The sequence below is a fragment of the Schistocerca cancellata genome, chromosome 1, assembly GCF_023864275.1.
Source record: "Schistocerca cancellata isolate TAMUIC-IGC-003103 chromosome 1, iqSchCanc2.1, whole genome shotgun sequence".
Lineage (NCBI taxonomy): Eukaryota > Metazoa > Arthropoda > Insecta > Orthoptera > Acrididae > Schistocerca > Schistocerca cancellata.
This window is the reverse complement of record NC_064626.1, coordinates 1,149,017,275-1,149,032,954: the sequence shown is the minus strand read 5'-3', so window position 1 is coordinate 1,149,032,954 and position 15,680 is coordinate 1,149,017,275. Positions and strand designations below refer to the sequence as shown.

The 15,680-nt window shown below is 44.3% G+C and overlaps 1 protein-coding gene across 1 annotated transcript in view; it reads left to right on the top strand.

Annotated features, from left to right (window-relative positions):
- The window catches only part of LOC126135927 (proteoglycan Cow), a 274,813-nt gene that overhangs the window by 23,300 nt on the left and 235,833 nt on the right, over positions 1 to 15,680 (top strand). The gene's annotated exons all lie outside the window — the stretch shown is intronic.

Below are 15,680 nucleotides of genomic sequence, written 5' to 3'. Positions count from 1 at the left end.
ACTCGCGTCGTGCTACTAGCTGCTAATGTAATGGTGGATAATGGACAGCGCGCAGATTTCATCAGCACAGCACGATAATTCATACGAGATCAAATGTAAAACAATAAAAGATTCAAATGCAGATGAACACTCGCAAACTACAAAAGTAACGAAACTTTGGCAATTAAACAGCGACTGAAAAGAAAACTTTTTAACTTTTATTTCATTGGTATTAAAAGCCGTTGTTTGTAGTAATAAGAAGTGCGTCCTAAGTTAATGAGTTTACATAGTTATACTGATTATGGAACGAAATAACTCAATGAATGAAACCAAGTTTTAACTATTTTTCTGAATGAAAAAATAAATGGAAAAACAAATTAGAATAACATTGCAATATGACAATTTATAACTGCGTAAAATGAATGACCAAGATAAGTCACTGTTATTCCTATATAATGAGATTTTCTTTTACATCATTGATTAGAACAATGCAGCTCGCAGCCTCTCTTGGCCGATGTTCCTTCACAACAGTTTCCACTTATCTGATGCTGCCGGCGAGTCGTCGACGTCCGCATCGTGAGTCTGCGCTCCAGTAACTGGCGCCGACTTGCTAATCTCCTTGATTGGGACCGTCTGCTGCGAATCTGACAGCAACGCTCGATGTTTCCCGAATTAATTTCGGTTTGCGTATTTCCATGTAGCGACGAACATAAGACACGCTTCTTTTCTTAAACGCGTGACGTAACCTGCCGTCGTAATGTTGTTACACAGCTTCGCCACAGTTTTCAGATTTATATGCTTTATCCCAAATTTCTCGCTCCTTGAAATTTTAAGGAAACTGAAACCACAAGTATTCTATTTTTTCCTCGATGCAACTCAACATTACACTCACGCATGCGACGCTACATTTTTCACTGTATATCCGTCCGCACTACGGACGTGTATCAAGTTAATTGTTCCGTGAATCATTAGTCCACGGTTTGTACCAAACAGTTTGTGCCAAACAGTTTGTGCCGTGCACAGTTGCCTACGTAATCACTTAAATCACGCAGTGATCAGCACACCGTACATACACAATTAGAGACCTGTATGCAAATATACGACACGAAAATGCGTTACCATATTTTCTGTTTGATTTCATATTTCGTGGTACGCACTAAACAGTCTGTGCTGTCTATATTGAACAGCGATATCTTTACGGCGTGTACATACCTTACCGGTCTGCATATCAAAATTTTAAGCTTAATGAATCAAACTGCAGTTTCGGTTAATGAGCAACACGATACGTAAAGTAACTAATTTTTTAATCGCAGTACACGCCGAAATCGTAAAATGTAGCACTGTTCAGATAGTGGTATTTTTCACCGGTTTCGGATTGTGTCAAGGATGGGGAAGGAAATCGACCGTGCCCTTTCAAAGGAACCATCCCGGTATTTGCCTGGAGCGAGTTAGGGAAATCACGGAAAACCTAAATCTGGACGGCGGGACGCGGGTATGAACCGTCGTCCTCCCGAATGGGAGTCCAATTGTGCTTAAGCACTCCGCCACCTCGTTTGGAAAAATGAATTCATACGACATATTAACGAAAAAGGAAACATAAAACATCTACATGTACATAATTACTCTACACTTCAGTTATGCGCCTGGTAGAGGGTTCATCGAACCACTTTTAAGTTACTTCTGTAGCATTCCACTCTCGAGCAGTGCTCGGGAAAAACGAACACTTAAATCTTTCCTTGAAAGCTCTAATTTCTCATATGTTTCTATGACGACCATTTGTCCCTATTTACGTGGGTACCAGCAAAATATTTTCACACTCTGAGGAGAAAGTTGGTGATCGAACCTCATGAGAAGGTTCTGCCGCAGGGCAAACCGCCTTCGTTTCATTGACTGCAACCCCAGTTCGTGTATCATATCCGTGGCGCTATGAATGAAATGAAATAGAAATAGCAATCACATTCGTGAGAACTACATTACGTAAACAGTAAAACGTATTCTGAAATAACCTTCTCAATATATGACGAAAATAAAGCAGGAAATAACTAAAATAAAAAAAAATCACTATCGTTCTTGACACCGTCCAGCGATAACTAAAAATTGCCACCACTGACATCGAACGATGGGCAACACCCAGCTAACATGAGTTTCGATGCTGCAAAAAGTCAGTCTCTACTCCTGACTAGGAGACGTCCACCAAACATCATTAACTGTACGGTCTTTAACTTGGCCGATTCCATGTACACAGACTGTAAAGTACCTTGGCGGGACTTTGGACCGTCGACTCGTATGGAAGCACCAAGTCGGTGGAATCCACAAGGAGACGACCAACACTCTGGACTCTCCACTGCATGTGGCTTTCAGATTTATACGTCTTACATCCGCCCGATAATAGACTACGCCTGCCCTGCCTGTGCGAACGGATAGGAAGACTCATCGCAGCGAAGTCCACCTTCTCCAAAACAAAGCTCTAAGACGGATATACCGTGCCCCGAGGAACACACTAGTGGTGTACCTACACATGCGGTTGACGAGGAAATCGTGTTTGACAGATTTGGAAATGGAAATGAGCGGTTGGCGACATTGGCCGGAAGGCCCCTTGCGGGGCAGGTCCGGCCGCCTCGGTGCAGCTCTTACTACATTCGACGCCACACTGGGCGATCGGCGCGCCGGATGGGGATGAAATGATGATGAAGACAGCACAACACCAAGTCCCAAGCGGAGAAAATCCCCGACCCAGCCGGTAATCGAACTCGGTCTCGTATGACGGCAATCCGTCACGCTGACCACTCCGCTATCGGGGCGGACTTTGACAGATTTAAAGAGCACGGAATGAAGTTTTACAACAAGGCTAGAACTTTCCGACACCCTTTCATCCGTCGTCTTGCTTTTTAGGTAGCAGGGCCACAGGAAGCTCACCTCCCTGTCAAAACTAACATCAGGCACCACACAGACACATTCAAACACGAGGAGCAATATCACACTGAACAGCAGGCAATACCCGCCCGGTAAGCACTGAAAAAAAAAAAAAAGGTTCAAATGGCTCTGAGCACTATGGGACTTAACATCTGTGGTCATCAATCCCCTAGAACTTAGAACTACTTAAACCTAATTAACCTAAGGACATCAGACACACCCATGCCCGAGGCAGGATTTGAACCTGCGACCGTAGCGGTCACGCGGTTGCAGACTGAAGCATCTAGAACCGCACGGCCGCACCAGCCGGCGTAAGCACTGAACCATCAGTATATGCAGGGCAGTTTCCCCAGGGCAGACAGCCCTAAATGTGGACAAATGTAAGTTAAACGTTCGGATACAATCTTACTAGTGTCTGCTTGGCACAGTCGTTTAAAAATCTGGGCGTAACGTTGTAAAGCGGTATGAGGTGGAACGAAATGGCTCTGAGCACTACGGGACTTAACTTCTGTGGTCATCGGTCCCCTAGAACTTAGAACTACTTAAACCTAACTAACCTAAGGTCATCAGACACATCCATGCCCGAGGCAGGATTCGAACCTGCGAGCGTAGCGGTCGCGCGGTTCCAGACTGTAGTGCCTAGAACCGCTCGGCCACTCCGGTCGGCAGGTGGAACGAGCATGTGAAAACTGTGGTAGGGAAGGCAAATGGTCGACTTCATGCTATTGGGAGAATTTTAGGAAAGAGAGGTTCACCTGTAAAGAAGACCTCATGTAGGACGCTGGTCCCAAACATTCTTGAGTACTGCTCGAATGTTTGGGATCCGTACCAGGTCGGATTGAAGGAAGGCATCGAAGCAATTCGAAGGCGGGCGGCTAGATTTGTCATCGTTAGTTTCGATCAAGGCGTAAGTGTTACGGAGATGCTTCGAGAACTGATATGGAAATCACTGGAGGGAAAATTTAGAGATCCGGCATTTGAAGCTGACTGCTGAACGATTCTATTGCCGCCAACATTCATCACGCGTAACGACTACGAAGATGAGGTACGAGAAATAAGGCTTTATAGGGAATCATACAGACAGTCGTTTTTCCCTCTGTCTATTTTCGAGTTGAACAGTAGGGGAAATGAGAAGTACTGGTACAGAGTACCCTCCGTCACGCACCGTACGGTTGCTTGCGGAGTATCTGTGTAGATGTAGATGTAGATACGCGACAGCAGCGGGCTACAGCGAGAGATTTCGGCTGTATCTGGGTCGCGAATCACAGTGTTTATGAAGTGGACGAGAGTGAAATATCTACGTTAGTTCTATTTAAAACGCTCATTTTCCCCCATTCTCCATATGCTAATCATATTGTTCTGCCTATGGTATTCTTGAATAAAAGTTTCAATATCCATAAATATGGTATAAGACAAAAAAGGAAGTAGTATGGCCAACAATTACTGTAATACAATTTAGAACATTTCTCCACATAAGATGAAAATTATAACATCAAAAATGTTCAAAGGTGTGTGAAATCTTATGGGACTTAACTGCTAAGGTCATCAGTCTCTAAGCTTACACATTACGTAACCTAAAGTATCCTAAGGACAAACACACCCATGCCCGAGGGAGGACTCGAACCTCCGCCAGGACCAGCCGCACAGTCCGTGATTGCAGCGCAATAGACCGCTCGGCTAATCCCGCGCGGCATTATAATATCATTTTTTACTAAAATCATAAGATCATTCTTACTTGATCACTGTTCCTATTCAACAGCAGAATCTTTATAAAATGTGGAATATAGAAATTAAAACAAGAAAGTGGAAAGTATCTTACTGCAAGTAGTGTAAGCTGTCTTGTGGATTAAGCCAATCGAAGAAACTATTCAGAAAGAGCACACTTACATTTTCATAACATCGAATATTGTATAATATACTTTTATTAAACTAGAAGGAAAGTATCAGAACCTATAAGAAAACGGATAACGCGGATTAAAATATTTTCGGATCCGGTGAGACGCGAACCAGCAACACTTCACGCGAGACTTCACAATTCTGCTATTCTGCTTATTGCACTCTAGCAGCTGCCAGTATTATGCGAGCATAATTTTCATTTTACCGTCTCCTGGAAGTTTTAATCGTAGATATGCTATTAAGAGGCATGTAATTATAACGAACTGCATCAAAAATATTGTATTTCTTATGAATCCTCGGTGTGCTGTTGCCCTGAACGGCGTACTCTCATAACAAGCAAGTTACAATAATGCTTTAACTATCAATACGATGTTTGTGGTCATTTTATTATAACGAATCATACAATTAACGACGAGTTTTCGAGAGATTCTCAATTTACTGGTGCTTAGAAACGGCGTATATACATATGGGCTTCCACCGGATCCCAATATGGCGTCTCGCGAATCTATTCTGTAGAGAAATGGCGTGTGTGTGACGTAGGTGGCGTTCTTCCATCTCATTCTTCAACATTCAGACACACTCCGCAAGTCCGGGAAGGATCCCCAATGTGCTTTTCCACGCAGTGACGTCAGAAAAGGTTCGTGTGCCGACGGCGTAAGGCGTGTGTACAGCCTACGTGTAGAGTGCCGTCCACAGGAGCTGCTGCAGGAAACGGCGGCGATACGCAGCAGGGCAGGTTCCCCCTTGCCGGGGTTCCCACGGCGCCCGCCCGGACCACATAATTAAGCCAGCCAGACCTGCGCCATTCAATTTCCAGCACCCACCCACCAACTCACTCAGCTACCGATCGATAATTCATTTCGTGATAATCTTCTTTGCGCCTTCTTATTCAATTATTATTCTGAATAGAGGACCGAAAGCACGTCGATCCATTTTTCGCCTCGCGATTACTGCGCGGAAAATCGCAACAGCTGCAGCGCAGTGAAATTTTTTTTTTTTTCAGTGCGGCGTCTTAAGCTACGGCGGTTTTTAAAAATATCGTGAGGTGCGTTTTGTTTAGAGAGTGAAAGTGAGTTCTACTCAGTGACGTGATAAGGTTATTATCATCATTATAAGAAATCGCGGCGTAAAAACAAGGACAGTTTGTACCAAAAAAAAGAGCGTTCTTTAAGATAAGGCATTGGTGTGTGCAGAAACATGTCCTACACTGTGCACAAGCCGATCTAGTTAGGGGACAACCAACAACGAAATATTCGAAAGACAAATACAAAATAGAAAAGTCCTTCAATATTCATATACACTACCTGACAATAATAGTGAAGCAACCAGAAGACATGGTCGGATGTCAACGTAACTTCGCACACGTACATACGCTATGGACAGGTACATAAATATAATGAATAGAAACATCCCCCAGGCTGTGGCTAAGCCATGTATCCGCAATATCGTTTCTTTCATGAGTGCTAGTTGTGCAAGGTTCGCAGGAGAGCTTCTGTGAAGTTTGGAAGGTAGGAGACGAGGTACTGTCAGAAGTAAAGCTGTGAGGACGGGGCGTGAGTCGTGCTTGGGTAGCTCAGTCTGTAGAGCACTTGCCCGCGAAAGGCAAAGGTCCCGAGTTCGAGTCTCGGTCGGGCACACAGTTTTAATCTGCCAGGAAGTTTCAGGTAGATAAATAATTATAGAATTACAATTCTCTGTAACAGATCAGTGCCCACCAAGGTGCATTCGTGTTGTTTCCGTTTAGTGTTGTTACCGGCCTGGTAGGGTATACGAGGTATGTTCAAAAATTTCCGGAAAATTCGAAATTTCGCGGCAGTGGTGTGTTGGAATGCGGTTGGCATCCCTGCACGTGCCTGTGTTCAATGTGTAACTGCCGGGAGTTTCATTGTTGTATGTCTGTTAGTTATTGTTCAGTGCTGTATTCGAGATAGCAGAGATAGAGGAGCAACGCGTCTGCATTAAATTTTGCGCGAGACTCAAGAAAACCTTTTCAGAGACATACCAAATAATGCAGTAACCCTACGGTGATGAATGCCTAAGCCCTACTCCGTGTTACGAATGGTTCACACGATTTAGAAATAGGCGGACGGAGGTTAAAATGACCCTAGTTCAGGACGGCCTTCGACCTACACAGACGACGCTCATGTCAGAAACGTCAACGAAATTGTGCGTGACAGACAAAGACTGACTGTCCGAGAGATTGCATAAGAATCTAAAATTTCAGTTGGATCATGTCTTGAAATCCTGACACAGCATCTTGGAATGCTTCGTGTTGCCGACAAGTTCGTCCCACGGCTCGTGAGTCAAGACCGGAATGATTTTTGCCTCGCAATTTGTGAAGAGCTTTTGGATCGCACAAATGAGAACGAGGTGTCCCTTAGGGGGCACTCTGATGAAACAGTTACCCAATGTTGGACTGCATGGCGACATACAGGAACCTATACTCACTGTCGAGGTTAAGGTCGACCGCGCCTGACCACCGCAAACTGGGAACGCCGCATTGTGCACCAAAGACATAACTCTTTCACATCTGCGCTTACCATCCGACAGCGAGTTATAGGTGCCAGCAATATTCTGTATCACGGTGCACCCCTGGTTGGAGACTAGCGGCAGGGGGGCTAGGAAATTACCACCCCATGCATAGGCTGCCGCTAGCACCACGACACAAACGGCTGTGTCTGGAATGATGCCGTGACCAGGAACTGTGGAGACTTGATGAATGGCGTCGCATTGTGGTCATCAATCAATCGCGGTTCTGCACTGCCCCGAATGATCATCGTCGGCCAGTACGTTGGCGACTGGGGGAGAGGCCTCATTTTTTCAAAGCTTTTCAGAGGCATAGCGGTGTTACTCCTGAGGTCACGGTGTGGGGAGGCGACTGGTATGACGTCAGACCACAGCAAGAGTCCGCGCAAAATAACGTGGCCATTAGGTGGGCAGTCGGCAGGGTAAGCACGGGGAGAACGGTAGTGGTGGGGGTTACGAGCAGGTGCTGTAGGGGAAATGCCGTTCTGAACTGAAGATCACGTTTTTTGTAAATTGTAAGTGGAGACCCTCCACGCCCACACTTGCATGGTGACCATGTAAGAACATCTGTCACCCCTTCTTTGGCTTTCTGCTGAAAATCCCTGGATCTATTTTCGCTTCATTTGTTGTCCATACGTAATTTTCGTTGGAGCTTCATGAGTGGCGAATTTTGAGTAAAATGTACAGGTTTCTCTTGTTGCCATGTTAAAATTTGCTTCTGATGCCAAAACACAGCGCAGTTCACAAAACGTCACCGCACTAACATGTTGTGCAGACACAATTGCGAGAGAATTATGAAACAGTGGTTTATTAAGTTTATTAGTCAGTAACTGACGTAAAGTAAGGTCAGCATCTTATGAAAAACCACATCATCGGTACAAAATAAACGTGAAATTTCTTTTCGGTATCTCAAATCGTTTATGAAATATGAGGAATGTTGTGGGTATTTCACTGTGGTTGTATAGCTGGCGCGGCGCGGTGGCAAATGAGTGTGCTAGGCCAGATGAGTTTTCTCGGGGTTGGTGACCAGATAGAGACGCCACTTGAGTCTCAAGAAAAGTTCGATATGTTTTCTAAATTTCGTATGCAGTAACATGTTATGTAGTATACTTTCTTTCTTTCTTTCTTACACTTACACCATAGTCCCGCAGCAATCGCAGGGTCGGCGTGGTTACAACGGATTTGGCATGTTAGTGTTAGGGATGGCCGGATGCCCTTCCTGCCGCCACACCCCAGGACGGAATCATTGTACCCCAACTGTCTGCTACTAGTGTAACTACGCGTGGAACTGATGCGGAACGTGGAGACCAGTCCGGTATACACCTAGTGGGATGTGGTTACATGACAATAACATCCCTGTAATGGACAGGCCTGCACAGAATCCTGACCTGAATGCTATAGAACACCTCTGCGATGTTTTGGAACGCTCACTTCGTGCCAGGCTTCGCCGATCGACCTCGATACCCTCCTTCAGTGTAGCACTCCGTGAAGAACAGGTTGCCATTCCCCAAGAAACCTTCCGGCATTTGATTGGACGTATGCATGCGACAGTAAAAGCTGTCATCAAGGCTAAGGATGGGCCAACACCATATTTAATTCCAGCATTACCAATGGAGGGCGCCACGAACTTGTAATTTCCAGCCAGGTGACCGGATACTTTTGATCACATAGTGTATGCCCCTGATAGAAATGTGTGAGGGGCCAGCTCAGAAGGCAACTGCGTCCTGGTGCTAGTGTGCAGGAAATCAAGGATAAGTTACAACAATGGTGTGCCAGTTCGCCACAGGAGAGGATGTAACGGCTTTGTGCCACCCTTCCCGTAGAATCAGTGTATGCACCTGGGGCTGAGGAGGTGCAACTTCATACTGATAAGTGGGATCAGACTGCCAAGTTCTTTGTAAATTTGGCTCGATTTTATGATCACTGCGGTAATAAGACAAAGTCCATCCCGTGAAACATGGTTTCTTCTTCGCCTTCAGGGTGCTTCACGTTTTTAATCAAGCGTCAACTGTGAAGCATTCTTAAGCTCATACGTTCTATCCGGAATGGTGTCATCTTCTTCCTACCCTTGAACTCGTTCATTCAGTAATTTTATAAAATTAATGGTGAGTTAGTGCTTTTGGAGAATAATTAGTGATATATTCTCATTAACAAAGACCGTTTTAGGATAATTGATACGTGTTTGAGAACTGAGGAACTTGTGATGGACTACTATGCAAGTTAAACATATCTTACGGAACAATAATTAACAAAGAAATGTAGTAGTATTTAGTACTGTGGCCAGTTTTTCATGCGTGTTAAATAACGATCTTTTGGTAATGTGGTTTTATCGGCACGAACATGGCGCGGCATGCAAAGGAAGCGTCATTTTATTCCATCAGTTAGTACCCACGACATGGAAAAAGTCCGAATAACGGATATTTAGAGCTCCCATAATCACACACTTCCTGTGAATTCTTTCTTTCAGAATATCGGATTACAGCATAGATTTCTCACAATTGAGAGTGGAATGCTACCAGTTCACCTGTTTCTTTTAAGACTCATTCGCTGTATGTCTGAGAGGGTACATTTTATTTTTCTGTTGAGCATCTGTCAATATCACAGTCTGAGGACGATGATGTTTATATATCCTCAACAAATCTGTAACTAGGGTGGCTGCACAAGGAGTTATTCTCTTGCTGTAAAACGGAAGACCTACATCTGACGTACGACGGCCGTCAGGAGAAAGCAGGGGAAACTGACTTGGGTCAGGATAACACTGTTGGTCGTTCCAGTTCAGAATGAAAAAGTCAAGGCCAGTCATTCTACTTATGATGCTAAAATTCCAACATAGACAGGTCGAGTAACACCACATACTTTATAATGGACATCGAACGTTTCTTGTAACTGTCCGTAATTCGTTACTTGTGCGGATTGTACTATTTTTTAATACGCAATTACAAAACTAATAGTATGATTATAATACTTGCCCCAAATGCTTAGATCACATACATGGAAAACTTAATAGTAAGCACTACTTTCGTTTTCTCTATGAACCTTCAAAAGACGTTTTACTTGCAGCTTTCTGTACATAATTTTTTCGGTTCTTACATTTATATTGTCTGTGATAACCTGAAGTTTGCTTAATATTTGATCCTTTCTCAGCAACTGTAGTCGTATATAACTAAATAATAATCAACCAGCTGCATAAAAGAAATTTAATTTCTTTATCTTCTTCAGAATGTTATACCTATCGCATTATTTGCGAGTGTCAATAATAAGATGCATAAAACAGATGCCATTGTCATGTGGTTTATAGTGTAGACACTAAGAAGCATATGACCGTGGCATTCTGCTGTATGCGTCGTATTGTTGACACTTGCAAAAATAGGTATAACTTTCTGAAGAATTCATTATGGTTGCCAAGAATGACCTGCTAACTCACAGGAACTATCCGCCACAAGATGAAAAACTTCTGATAGCAAGAAACACGCCACCAACACCTGTGTTTCGCCCACCCTTTCTGAACACCGTTAGGTCCTTGGCAAATATTTCGGCTGAACTTATCTCCGGCTTTACCAGACTTTCAGTGGCTGTAACGATTTGAGCATCAGTGCTTTGTATTAGCGCTTGGAGCTTTGGTACTTTCTCAGTAGAGCTACGGCAATTTACAACTGTTATAACGATAGTTCCTAGATCTACTTTCTTCTTGTACTCGACCAAGCACCCTTTGAGACTGAATCCCTTTTCGTGTTTCTCCAAGACGCTCTAACCTATAAAACCGCCCAGTCCGTGCCGCAGAGCTCCTGCTACCCGTGTAGCCGCGTCCTGCGTATAGTGGTCACCTGACCTATTCAGCGGAACCTGAAACCCCACCACCGTATGGCGTATGCCGAGGAATTCGCAGCCTATACGGTCGCAGCACCGTCTGAGCCTCTGATTCAGACCCTCCGCTCGGCTCTGTACCAGAGGTTCGCAATCGGTCCTGTCGACTATGCTCCGAATGGTGAGCTTTGCTTTCATCTCGCGAGCAAGACTGGTAGCCTTTACCACTTCTGTTAGCCTCACGAAATCAGGGAGTATCTCTTCCTATCCAAAGCTAACCGTGTAGCCTCTTCCTGCGTATAGTGGTCACCTGACCTATTCGGCGGAACCTGAAACCCCACCACCGTATGGCGTATGTCGAGGAATTCGCAGCCTATACGGTCGCAGAACCGTCTTACCCTCTGATTCAGACCCTCGCTCGGCTCTGTACCAGAGGTCCGCAATCGGTCATGTCGACTATGCTCCGAATGGTGAGCTCTGCTTTCATCTCGCGAGCAAGACTGGCAGCCTTTACTCACGAAATCAGGGAGTATCTCTTCCTATCCAAAGCGACACACGTCATTGGTACCGACGTGAGCCACCAGCTGCAGTTGGCTGCACCCTGTGCTCTTCATGGTATCCAGAAGGACCTGTTCCATGTCTGGAATGACTCCACCTGATATGCACACGGGGTGCACATTCACTCTCTTGTCCTCCTTGGGAAGCCCCAGAATGCGCCTAACACTGGAACTCCCAATTACCAAAAGTCCCACCCTCTGTGACTGCTAGCATCTTGCAGGCTGAGAGGTTCCCTCTGAAACAGGACAAGCGACTACATCTAGCTGAGGGACAGTGTCAGACACAGACAGCTCTTGGAACCTGCTTATCAGACTAACCGGGGAGGCCTTATGTGCGGCCTCCTGTGGAGTTGACTGCTACGGTCGCAGGTTCGAATCCTGCCTCGGGCATGGATGTGTGTGATGTCCTTAGGTTAGTTAGGTTTAAGTAGTTCTAAGTTCTAGGGGACTGATGACCACAGCTGTTAAATCCTATAGTGCTCAGAGCCATTAGAACACTCTGGAGTTTTTCGCCCCCTTCAACACCCCAAAGAGACCTCCCTTTCTGACCACAGGTGAGGGTAAACCTCAATGCGAGCAGTAACTGGGCTGGTCACCGTTGCAGGCCGATCAGCGGACTCAGAGATGCCGGACGTACGTTGGATCCCCACGGCTGTCCTACAACAGTGATGCCCATCGAAGCTGTGTAACCGAAGCCAATACAGCCTAGAGCTGAAAGCAAAGTGTCACCAGCTTGGCTCGCATCCGCACACAGCAGTCACAGTCTCTGTCCGTACTAAAGACCATGGAAAACTACACTACACGGAGAAACAGAGGACTGTGTAGTGTAACGACGCGTATGACTCAATAATTTTTGTTTGAAATATGACCATATGCAGGCTGCGTCACCTACGTCGTTTACAAAACACTTCAAAAAAATTAGTTAAATTCTTTTAAAGTTCTCTATAAAAGATTCTTGAACGAAATTGTAATTAAAACACCTTCAGTTGAGTCGTTTGTGCAAAATTACGTCACTCAGTCCAACTGGTTTGCACAAACTCTAGAAATTCAGATGTCGTTTGTTTCTTATTGAAAATTATATTCTTGCAAGTTATCTTAGTTTTCCCATATTAAAATCAGACAGTAAAACCTTTAAGATTCAAAAATCGAAATCACACTCTTATGAAAATTAATATCTTGCCAAAATTCAGTAATAATTCTTCCTCAGTATAACTCTTCATAAATAATTCTCGAACACGTATTTAAGCTTTAGAGCATACACTGTTTTGTCTTCGTATATGCTATATACAGATGTGAACATCAGACTCTACAAAACAGAACTGAACAAAATACAACATGAACTAAACATTCTGTGACGTCATTACAATGGAAAATTACAATTTTTTATTTATATGAATGTTGGAGGTTCGACGTAACAACCCGGGCACAGGATCTTCTGCTGCTCTTTGGCCGTTGACCCGCGACGTCTAGTGGCCAGCAATTTTCATTCTGGTTCCGGCAGTGAAGATGCTGTTTCCGCGAGTTGCGCTGCTCTCTCCAAACATGAAACGTACAAAACAAAAATACAAAACTTTAAATATTTTACAAACATAACAAAATATTACAAATACATAAACAAAACACCAAATTAAACTTATATTTACCTGCACTGAGCTGATCCTTGTGGATGGGTGACGCTTTAATTTCGCGTCCCATTACAACTGTCGACACGCACTGCGGAACTCTACTGCGTTCACTGACAGAAATGCAAGAAGTGTGTTTAATAGATTAGATTAACAGAGATTCAAAAACTACATTACCAAAGCACGCAGGTGAGAGTAAATAATTCGTCCCAGATAATAAAATTGTAATGTGTCACAAAATGGGTTTACTTGCCAACACAAACGAAAACTCGAGAACAGTCTGTATTAGATATTAAATTAACACATGTCTACTTTACTCGATGGCTTCCCGTCAGTTGCTACGAACTGTCACCTTCCTGAGGAAATAGTCAACCCAGTCGCGCAACTGGGACGATAGTCTATAGGCATGCAGTTTGATGAGAAGCCGCGTGTAAGGAGCAGTATCAAAAACCAATTGAAAATCTAGAAATATGGAGTCAATTTGAGGCTCCTGTCGATAGCAGTCACTACTTCGTATCACCTCAGTGAGACCCGCGCGTTGATGTACAATACGTCACCACCGAAGCGCACAGGGTGTCCAGAAAAGGGCTCCCTGACTTTAAAATTAAATATCTCGGAAACAAATATCGATAGAGGAATGCAGTAAACGGTATGTTTATTGTGAAAGCTGTAAGACGTTTATACAGCAGTTTGAAATAATAGTTACAAAAGCTGCTAACAGATGGCGCTGTACGCTGTACAGCTCATATCAGCGTACATGAGTGAAATAATCGTATGAAAACAATCTTTGCAAACAATCACATCACAATGTTTTCAAAATTGGCACTACAGAGGTGGCGCAAACGAAGAATGAAGTTCGCCATCACATTTCGTAGTCTCAACCGAAATGGATTCACATGCCACAGAGATCGTCGATTCAAGCTCGTCCAGCGTGGCGGGATGCTTCGGGTAGACCATGTCTTTCACTGTGACCCACAAAAAAAAGTCACAGGGAGTCAAATCCGGCGAATATGGAGGTCAATCCATGCCTGCACCAGTAAATTTGGGATATTCCAAAGCAATGACTTGGTTCCCAAAGTATTCCCCAAGAAAGCGAAACACTTGTTCGGTCTGATGTGGTCGGGCTCCATCTTGCATAAACCATTCAGTACCTGGTCGATCCTCTAACGCTTGCTGTGTGGCGACAAATTGTTCCAAAATTGAAACGTAACGTGCACCAGCGACCGTTTCTCGAATGAAAAAATGGCCAATAATGCATCCGCTGCAAACTGCAGCCCACACAGTAACTGTAGGAGAATACAGGGGTTTCGCTTCACACCAATATGGCTTTTCGGAACCCCAAAATCGCCAGTTCTGCTTATTCACGCATCCATTCAGGTGGAAATGTGCTTCATCTGTAAACCAGATGCAGCCAACATCAAATCCTTCACTATCAAACATTGTGAGATTCTGATTAGCAAAGGCAACCCTTTGTTGCACAGCTCGTACGGGTATGGCCTGGTGCGTTTGAGTTTTGAATGGAAACATGTGTAGGCTCTTTCGCAGTATTTTCTGCCTGCTGGAACGCTTCAAACCAGTCTCAGATGCAATTTTACGGACGGATGACATTGGATTTCGCTGAATAATTCCAGAAATTGTGGCGATATTTTCAGGCGTAACTGCGGTTTGCTTGCGGCCAACGTGCCCCACTAGATCATCAGTTACGCTGCCTGTTCGTTGAAATTTTGCGAAGAGCGTACGAATGGTTTTCGCATCGGGTCCTTTTGGAACATTAAATCGTGCTTGAAAACTTCGCCTTGTTGCCGTATGGCTCTCTTGTAACCTGTGGTACTCTAGCACCAGAAAAACGGGTTGTTCAATGGAGTACATGGTTTTAATCTCTTCCTTCGGTACGCTAACCTCCTTTCACGATTCAATAGTGGAACTGATCGCTCTGGGCTTCGGATCACTATTTATACTAGGGATCACGCATGGCGATTACAGCGCCATCTGTTAGCAGCTTTTGTAACTATTATTTCAAAGTGCCGTATAAACTTCTTACAGCTTTCACAATAAACATACCGTTTACTGCATTTCTCTATCGATCTTTGTTTTAGAGGTATTTAATTTTGAAATCAGGGAGTCCTTTTCTGGACACCCTGTATTTAGCTCTGAGCGGAAATTTACGTACTGCTCTCTGGGTAAACGTTCAAGTACGTCTGTAGGAGGAAACAGTTCCGCCCTTCTGCCCTTTTAACCCTGATGTTGTCTCGTCTTGCAGAAAACCTGACTCGCCAAACTGGTGCGCACTCGTGCGGGCCTGGAATTTGCAGACTGTTTGAGTAGTATTAAAACTTTGTTAATCCTAGCCCGGCGTCAATATTTCTTCACAGACGGAGGGAGG